The sequence below is a fragment of the Selaginella moellendorffii genome, unplaced genomic scaffold, assembly GCF_000143415.4.
Source record: "Selaginella moellendorffii unplaced genomic scaffold, v1.0 SELMOscaffold_7, whole genome shotgun sequence".
NCBI classification, from domain to species: Eukaryota; Viridiplantae; Streptophyta; class Lycopodiopsida; order Selaginellales; family Selaginellaceae; genus Selaginella; species Selaginella moellendorffii.
Genome location: NW_003314268.1, coordinates 2615878 through 2625215, shown reverse-complemented (window position 1 = coordinate 2625215; position 9338 = coordinate 2615878). Strand labels below are relative to the sequence as shown.

Below are 9338 nucleotides of genomic sequence, written 5' to 3'. Positions count from 1 at the left end.
TTGATATAAAATGTCTGAATCTGCCCTTGCTCCTTCCTCCAAGTCCCTCGACTTCCAGTCGATTGCTCCAATGATCGGCAAGCAATAAGACTCGATTGGAGCGTCAAAACCAGGCCCAGGCACACCTAGCGGTGGGAGTGGAGGTCGGGAGGATCACCAAGGCGATGGCGCATCGCTGCTTCAGAGGGATGGATTTCGCTGCGCGCAATGCAATTGGTACGGGTATGACAACAGCTGCCATCGAGGGTGGCGGCCTCCACTGAAGAATTGCCTCGAAGAACCACGGGAACGAATCTCGAATCATGAAAAGGTGAACGAAGATGTTTTGGAGTCTATTCACGTGTTTGGTGCCCTGAGACTGTCAATGATAAACATGGTGCGTTTTCTGCAAAGTTGTGTATCGTATGGACTTTTAATATGTAGGAACTTTTTTCATATTCGTTAAGTTCCAACTATTTATTTGGATTTTTGTTCTTCCCAGTGGCAGTGAAATCTAGCGCGTGGTGATGCATGAGTTCATATATTATATAAACTGTGAAAAAACTAGAAATGTTGTCTTTACTCATCTGGATTCACAGCTTCACTTCCTGTGTTGTTCTATGTCCCAGCATTACAGAAGAGAAAAGGAATTGACAAACACGGAACGACTTCCTCGACTAACTTTTAAAGGACAAAGAGATGCCGTCCCAAGAGGGGCCACTCAAGCATTGTATGCTGCCTCGAGCTATAAAAATACAAGCGGCCTCACAGATCAACTCGAATATACTAGAACAAAGTTGAACTCTTTGTTTCATAGGCTTGCTTGGTGTTGTTTTCGGTTCTCGCCATGTTGCAAAGGCGCTCCCTGCCACCGATGCCCTCGAGGACGGCGCTGGTATGGCGGCTCTGTGATCGATAGTTTCCTCTCAGGGATTGTTTTGCAAAGTTTGGCTTGTTCTTTGAAAGCGCCTTTAAATAGGAGAGAGATGGCATTGAAAAATCAAAGCTCTATCCAGGGAAACACCTGTACTACCACGCGGACGTACTGATTCAAGCCTCTAGAACGCGGCAGTCAGTGCTGCCCGGTCCTGCTGGTCGGGCAGTAGTCCCCCCGCCTCACCACGGGTGGCCGATCTAGAGCAGCGCGCATACTACGCGCAACTTCTCACAGCTTGCATCGAATTGCGTCAAGGCGCCACGCGCTCATCCTTGGGAGCACCCACCACTAATCCAGCAGGTACCTCGCAAATCTTCTCATCCAACTCTATGAGCGCGCGGATCGAGCATTGGCAGGTGTTTATCAGCATCCACGAGTCCAATAGATTCTCTTGGAACTTGCTGCTTGGCGCTTATGCCCAAAGTGGGTATCTTGAGGAAGCAAAGAGCCGTTTGATCAGATGCCACAAAGGGATGTTTCTGCATGGATGATTTTTATGACGGCCTGTGAAAACCGTGGAAACTTTGAGGAATGCCGAGCATTGTTTGATCAGGTTCCAGAATGGGATGTAGTTTTCTGGAACTCTCTACTTACAGTATATGCCCATAACGGGCATATGGATCAACGGTCTTTGATGGAATGCTAGAACACAACATAGTTTCTTGGGCTGTTATGGTTACTGGGTATGCAAGAAAAGGTCTTGTTAACGACGCGCTACGTTTGTTTATGGGAATCCCCGAAACCAACGAGCTGGGATGAACTGTTCTTGTCCCCCAGCTTGAGCATAATGAAACAGCCAAGGAGCGTTTCAGTAAAATGTGCCACAGAAGAACGTTGCATCGTGGTCGACAATATCACAACACTGGCCGAGAGAAACCAGCTCGAAGAAGCTCGCATTTTCTTCGATCGACCTCCCCGGCGACGTGGTGTGGACTGACATGACCTTGGCCTACTCCAACCACGGCCACCTCGAAGAAGCCATGAAGATGTTTGCACGGATGCCACAGCGCGATCACGTCGCTTAGACGGCAATGGTGGCGTCAATTGCTTTGCACGGGTGCCATCTTGTTCGACCAAATGCCACAGCATGATAGCGTCGCGTGAAACACGCTGGGAGCTTACATCCAGAGCAATTGCCCTCGTCCAGCGCGGGAGCTCTTCGCGGCCATGCTGGTGAGAGACACAGCGAGCTGGATTGCCGCGAGCACTCAAAGGGGGAATCTCTTGCAGGCTGGGAACATCTTCTCCATTGTGCCGCGGAACGCGATGATCCATGGCTGCGCACAGAATGGCCACGCTGAGTTTTTGACAGCATGGCGATGGAGGGCGAGACGAGAAACGAGATAAGTTTCCAGGCGATTCTCCTGACTTGCGGAAGCTCCGAGTGGCACTCAACTACTTTCGATCTATGGTGGCCGAGTACAGCATTTCTCCATGTGATTCACTTCCAGGCGATGGCAGTGCTGGGACGAGCCGGGCTGGTTGCCGAGGCCGAAGGTCTGCTGCTGGTGATGCCCTTCCAGCCGCATTTCCTCGCGTGGAAGAGCTTGATCAGCGCTTGCAAAGTTCATGGCAGCGGCAAGAACATCGATGCTGCATCGTGCCGCAGAGAAACTCTTGGAGATGGAACCATGGGACTCGGCGCTCTACGTGCTCATGTCGAATCTGCAAAAGCAGGATTCCAGAGAAAGCTTGCCTTCCAACGTTCATGCGTGGCCTTCGAACAGCTCGAACTGGGACAGCACACTGCACCCAAGGAAGAAGAGGGAAAAGCAAGAAACATAAACACAAAATTTGACCAACCTGATGTGATCTAACTGATGAACAGCAAATTCGTTCACATGAATTTGCTTGTGCACCAGCGAAGAGGTTTGGGAAGAATTGTGAGCAATTTCGGTTAACTTTCTAGCATCTATTGCAGGACTTGACTGTTCTAAGGAGGGATCTAAAGGAGGTTGACAATTACAGAGACAACTTCTGGAATAATCCAAGGAATGGGATTCTTGTAGACTCAGAGAAAAACTTTCTTAACCCCCAAAGATTTTGCGTGATTGAAGAGCTAAAATTAAAAAATTAGGGTTCTTGATGGCTATGGGCGTGGAGGAGCACGTCTCCTCCTCAACCTGGGCAATGCCCTGGACGACGCCGTCCTCCGCGAGCTCCCGATCGCTGCGAGCACTGGACGATGATCCACAGGTGCGCGTGGTGCTGCTCTCGGGGAATGGCTCCAATTTCTGCGCGGGTATCGACACCAACATCCTCAGCACCAAATCCTCTTCTTCCTCTTCCTCGGCCCATGGCGATGGCGATGGCGCTCGCGGCCGCCGAGAGGGAGTCTTGGAACCACCTGATGTAGGCGCCGAATCTCTCGCCCGAGATTTGCCGCAAGCCAGTCATCGCGATGATCTATGGCGCGTGCATTGGCGCGGATCGATGTCATCACGGCCTGCGACGTGAGGAACTGCACTAGAGATTCACTCTTCTCCGTCAAGGAGGTGGATCTAGGACTCATTGCCGAGAACAGCCTCCTTGCCTCCTCCAAATCTCCAGCTTGGGAATACGCTGCTAAAATCACGTTCCATGAAATGGTATCCCGCTCTTTCATGGAATAGAACGTTGTCTTTGGACGAGAGATATTTCTATCGCCGACATACGCCGCTAGGATGGTATTCCACGTCATTGTGTCCACATCGGGCATTCTTGCCAAAAAGCTCTTTACAGCATCAAAATACCTGGCCACGGCATATCCTGAAATCAAAGTTGTCCACGACACAATGTCCCATTCTGGGCACAAATCAAACCGAGACTTGGCTCCCTCTAAGTCTCCAGCGTTAATAAATGCCGAAATCACCGCATTGTAGGAGACCACATTTTTCTCGTGGTTTGGAGCAAACGTATACATTCTACCAAATGCCCTCTTTTGCCATATGCCTGAAGCATCACCGTAAACGAGACAAGATCCCACTCTGGCATGGAATCAAAGACCCGCTTTGCTTCGGTGAGATCACCTTTCAGAGAAAAAGCTTCAAGCATGGTAGTGCAGGCTAGCATGTTTCTTTCGGGCATTTTGGAGAAGAGGTCTTTAGCTCTAGCTATTAGACCCTTTTCGCAAAACGCGGCCACCATGGTTGTCCATGTAACGAGCGTCGCTTCTGGGATCCATGCAAACATACTCTCGGCGCTGGACAGATCACCCAAGTTTGCAAATCCAGATATCATGGAATTAAAGACTACAACGTTCCATCTGGGCATAAGATCAAACAACCTCTTTCCACTGCTCAAATCTCCCTTCTTTACAAACGCCTGGAGAAGTGACGCCCAGGAAACAATGTCCCTGTCCGGCATCGTATCAAACAGCTGTTTTGCCTTACGCAAATGCCCAGCATTAGCATAAGCTGCAACCAGCGTATTCCAAGTCACTCGATCTCGCAATGGCAAGACTCCAAACAGCTCCTCCGCTTGGGCAATACCTCCATTGCGGACGTAGCCCGAGAGCAGGATATTCCAAGAGTGCTGGTTGGGACACTCGAGCGTTTGAAAGGCAGAAAGGGCATCTTGGAGGCTGCCACACCTGGCATATGCTTTGACGATTAGATTCACGAGCTGGACATGGCGGTGGAGTTTCCTCTCAACCCTCTTTTCACTTGCGAGATGGTAGAAGCACGCCCGATCAAAGTGATAACCTCATGGTCCATGTCCAAAACATTGCACCTAAGTTCTTAGATTATACCATGACGAACAAAAGAATTTTTGGATTTCACACCTGGATAGACAAAATATGTTCAAAACAAAACTTTCGGTCACTTCGAAAACAAAAATCTACGATACCTTCGGTTCCATGCTCCTGGATTTTTTTGCAAGCTGAAGTTCTCTTGGAGAATCCATGGGCCGAGCTCGTAGAAGCAACCGATCAAGCTGGAGCAACCGGGTCCGCCGTTGAGCCACACCATAATCGGTGAGATTTCCAGCTCGGTGTCTGGCTTGCTCGCTTCGTAGTAAACGTAAAAAAGGCGACTCGTCAATGGGGAGATAGCCGGAGTCGGTTGGCAAAGCCTCGTCTGGGAATTCATACTCGGCAGCGTGGATTTCAATCTCTGGAAGCTTGGTTATGGAAATCTGGACCTTAAAAACCACAGAGAAAAGTTGGCAAATGTGATGAGAATTACTATCGTGTGATGGAAGACTAGATCCAGCCAATTATCATAATTCCTGCAAGGTATTGGGCATTCAACCTTATCTAAATTTAAATTTCTACTAGATTATAAATATGGTTTGTATTCAAACTAAAAATCACAGAATAGATATTCTAAGTATATCCACTAACAGGTTTTCTGTATTTTTCATAAAACTTAGTACTAAACAAAATCTTACAAGACACTACTTAAATGGTATATTATTCTCTAAAAATAAAAGTATGAACTTTAACAGTACTACTACAATAAACTTTTAAAGGTTTTGGGAAAAATTTTAGGCAGCAAATGGGAATGAAACGACAGTAAAAATTGGTAAAGCTAAAGAAAATATTAAATACCACAAATAGAGATTACTTCCTGCAAATCTAAGATTAAGGAAACTTTAGAAAGTTATATGATAATGCCTTTTGAAGGAAGAATGTAACCCAAAAGCTCGAAATAATGGTGATGGAGAGGAGGATAGGCTGCAAATATTTATTACTTTAACAAGATTTAATATCAGAAAATAATTGTTAATTAATTCATTTTAAACGGATAATACCTCCCATGCTGGATGGCTGAAGCATAGACCACTTTCTGGTCCTGTCACTGATCACTAACTGCTGCATGATCAATCTGTTTGGGTGCTGGATTGCCCAAGATATTGTCAACAGCCTCCCAGTGAGAAGAGAGCATTTACCACTATTCTTCCAGTGTATGTACTCTTAATATATATGCTCTAGAGTTCTTGTCTTCCATTTCGACTACTGACTTGGTTCTATCAAACTTTGAGTTTGAGCTACAAGAGGGACTTCGGAGATATAGATACATTTTTGGCTCGTTCAATTTTGACATGATCAGTTAACACTAAATAGCGCAAGATTGCCGAAAACAGTGGAATGAGCATGTAGCTCCTGATCTGCAAATACCCCGACGCAAATCTGTAAGCTCCGGTGCCTGCAATTATCGCAATCTTCATCAAAGATTGAAGAGATATGCAAAAGCTACAACAGGCAAGGATAACTCAAGGATAGGTACAATACAAGAGACAGTGAGGTGGCACTATTGCCACCTAGGACTATGTCATAGAGAGCTCAAAAAAGATGCTGTTGTCTGCGCATGCTCATCGTCCCATCCTTGAACACAGCCACGAATGTCAAGAACAAACCGGTTGTGATGTTGGTGTTGGTGGAATCGTCGTTGATGTACATCCTTTGGCTCTTCCCACAATCTGGGAGTCACGCGAGGGAGAACATTGTCGATGACAAACACCGTTTCAAAATGGCCATTCTGGGGGCCTGCGACCAAAACCACCGTGAAATTTGATTTCAGTTGCATGAGGAAAACCACCGTACGAATTCTGGTGTTGTCTAATATCTATTAGTGCAATAATATTATCACCGACTCAAGCATCGATAGTTTAGATTTCATAAAAACAGAATAAAAATTAACAAAATAAATTTGTGATCATCCTGGCTATTGTATATCGATGATTGATGGCTCCTCCTAAACTTTTGTACCCCGATGAAAGGCGAGGAAGACCTTCCTGTGACTTACTCAAGCCCATAGAAGGGACTGAAGAGAAGGCCAGATAAATGACGAGCTTTCGCTCTTCATTCGATTTGTTTTTTACTTGTTCTTATGTTTTGTCTCTTGCAGTGCCTGCAATCAAAGAGTAGCATCTATACAAATTGACTTCGAAGAAACGTACCTCGTCAAGTTCCCTGTCTCTCTCAGAGGTGGAAGAATTCACAGAAAGGCTCGTACCTGATCGGCGTTTTCACCCGTCAGAGAAGCGTGCCCCGGAGCAGATGGCTCCACCTCCAAATCACTCTTGACCCGCTTGGGATCATTGGCTGTCAACTTCCGGACGAGGTTCTCGGGGCTGTTCTCCACATCGCGCTTCCTGATCGATTCAGCTTCATCAGTCAGCTCAAGTGCAGAAACTACTAACCTGTGGAAAAAAGGCCGGATGCGGGGCTCCATCATGATGAACTTCTGCATCTGTTTCTCCATCTCAGCCCGCTTCTTTGCCAGTGCTGCGACATCTCCAGGATCGAACACGGTGCCAGAACGATCCGCCACCTTTCGTCCTTGTTCCCGGCCATGAAACTGCTCTGGAACCCGGTCGCATCGGGATGATATGCACACTGGGAGCTCGTTTGCAGCCATTTTCTCGCCTGCTGGATGATGAGAGTAGCCACCAGTCGAGAAGAGTGGATCATCCTCCGGAGTGGCTGAGAACAGCCTTGGCTGCTCGTCAACTTCATACGCAGGAAAGACGACGAGAGGATCCTCCATAATGACGTTTCCCCGGCTTCCCTGCTGGCCATGCACTGGATCAGCAGCACGAAAGAGTGGATCGTTTCCGGATGCAGACTTGTGGCGAGCACCAGCGGGAAGAGCAGACGGTGGCAGCCGCCTTGGTGGCCTCAGGAGCTCGCGAATTAGGGGGTCAGCAGCCGCTTTCTTCCTGCCGGCATTCAACTGCGATGATGGTCGAGGCTCCACTTTGGTAATGAGATGCTCCCGCTGCTGCTGCCGCTGTTGCCACCGCTAGGCTCATGGCCATCCTCCACCAGGATGTTGTCGTGGTGGATGTCGCTGTGCACCTTGTTCCTTCTCCTCTTCAAGAGTATCCAGACTCCAGTGACGATAGCTACCAGTGCGAGCAGGAGCATAACGATGCCTGCCGCGAGCACACCAGGTGATGCCACGAATGCAGCTGCAGCTGCTGCTGCTGCTGAAGATGGTGCTGACGACGCCGTAGGCGGAGAGGTGTCCAAGCCAAGGGGCCTTGGTTGCCACGTTATGGTCGAAGGTGGTGGCGATGGCGGCCTTGGGTTCCACGTTATGCTCGAAGGTGGTGGCGATGGCGACCTTGGGTTCCACATTATGCTCGAAGGTGGTGGCGATGACGGCCCGGCCCTCCTTGGTCGCCAGGTTACAGTGTCGGCCTTGTTGGGCGGCGAAGAAGAAGGTGGCGGCCCTGTAGCAGCTCCATCACCAGCTCGTCGATGTCCATGGTGCCTGTTTGGCTCTGCTGCTGGATGTTCCTTGGTGGGCGGAGAGCTCGGCGGTGGATGTCCAGCTCCATGATGCTCAGGAGAGCTCGGTGGTGGATGTCCAGCTCCATGATGCTCAGGAGAACTCGGTGGTGGCTTTGCTGGTGAGTGATGTCCCTCTGTGTGCCTCTTGGCTGGCGCCGGTGGAGACCTCTTTGGTGGCGGAGATGAAGTTGTCGGTGTCCTCTTTGGCGATGGTTTGGGCGGCGGCGTCCTCCTCGCGTGCTCCCGATGAGGCGGCGGGGGCGGTGGCGTGGAGATTTTGCGAGCCATAGTCAGAGATCAAGCTTACCAGAGAAAGTCGCAGTATTTCAGCTCAAACTCGCTTGCTTACCAGAGAACACTCGCGCTTGCTTACTTCCCCTTTCTTAGGGCATTAAAGTGTCTGAAAGCTAAGTACTTAATGTGTACGGTAAACGAATGGTATTTTCGTACAAATAGAAGAATAGTAGTCATTCTTGTACAATCTAGACCGTGCATTTAAAACTTTCTGGACCAATTTGAGCCGTACAGTGTGTAAAATCTTGGCTGTCGTATTAATTAATCGAAGCCGTCGATCTAACATGATCTCAACCGTCCCATATTCAACTAGCATGGCGATTTGTGATCCTCATTTGAAGGGTTGGAGAGATATTATAGAAACGAGAAGAAATTCTCAAACACGGAACCAAATTAGATAAGGACTAAGCAATGCCGTCCCACGACAACTCTCTCGCTTTGTGTGCTGGCTCGAGCTATAAATATGAGCCCCTCCTGCCTCACAGATCAAACCACTTCTCTCTAATAGAACAAGCAGCAAAGCATGGAGAACAAGGCTTTCTTCGTGTTGTTTTTGGCACTCGCCATATTTGTGATGATGCTGGCCATGGGCGTGGACGTGGGAGGAATCGCAAAGGCTGCTGCCCAGCGCTGCCAGTCGGGGTGGTATTGGTATGACAACAGTTGCCACCGTTGCCAGAGGGGTTGGAGCTGGCGCAACAATCGCTGCTGGCGCAACTGAAACCTCCAGTTTCACGGGGTAAGGCCAAGTTAAGAATCAGCATCGTAATTGCCTTTGATTTCATCGCTCTGCAGTGCCAAGGGTCTGGAAACAAGAATAAAGACACTGATGACGTGTTTTCTGTATCGTGCGATGCTGCATGGCATTGCATGAGTTCCAGCAATAAAATATAAATTGTCCAAGCC

At 48.6% G+C, this 9338-nt stretch overlaps 1 long non-coding RNA gene across 1 annotated transcript; it reads left to right on the top strand.

Moving 5' to 3' along the window:
- Nucleotides 1–8937: 8937 nt before the first annotated feature.
- Nucleotides 8938–9338, top strand: LOC112345177. The gene is made up of 2 exons (XR_002991974.1): nucleotides 8938–9171; nucleotides 9228–9338. It is a non-coding gene; the product is annotated as an uncharacterized LOC112345177 (long non-coding RNA).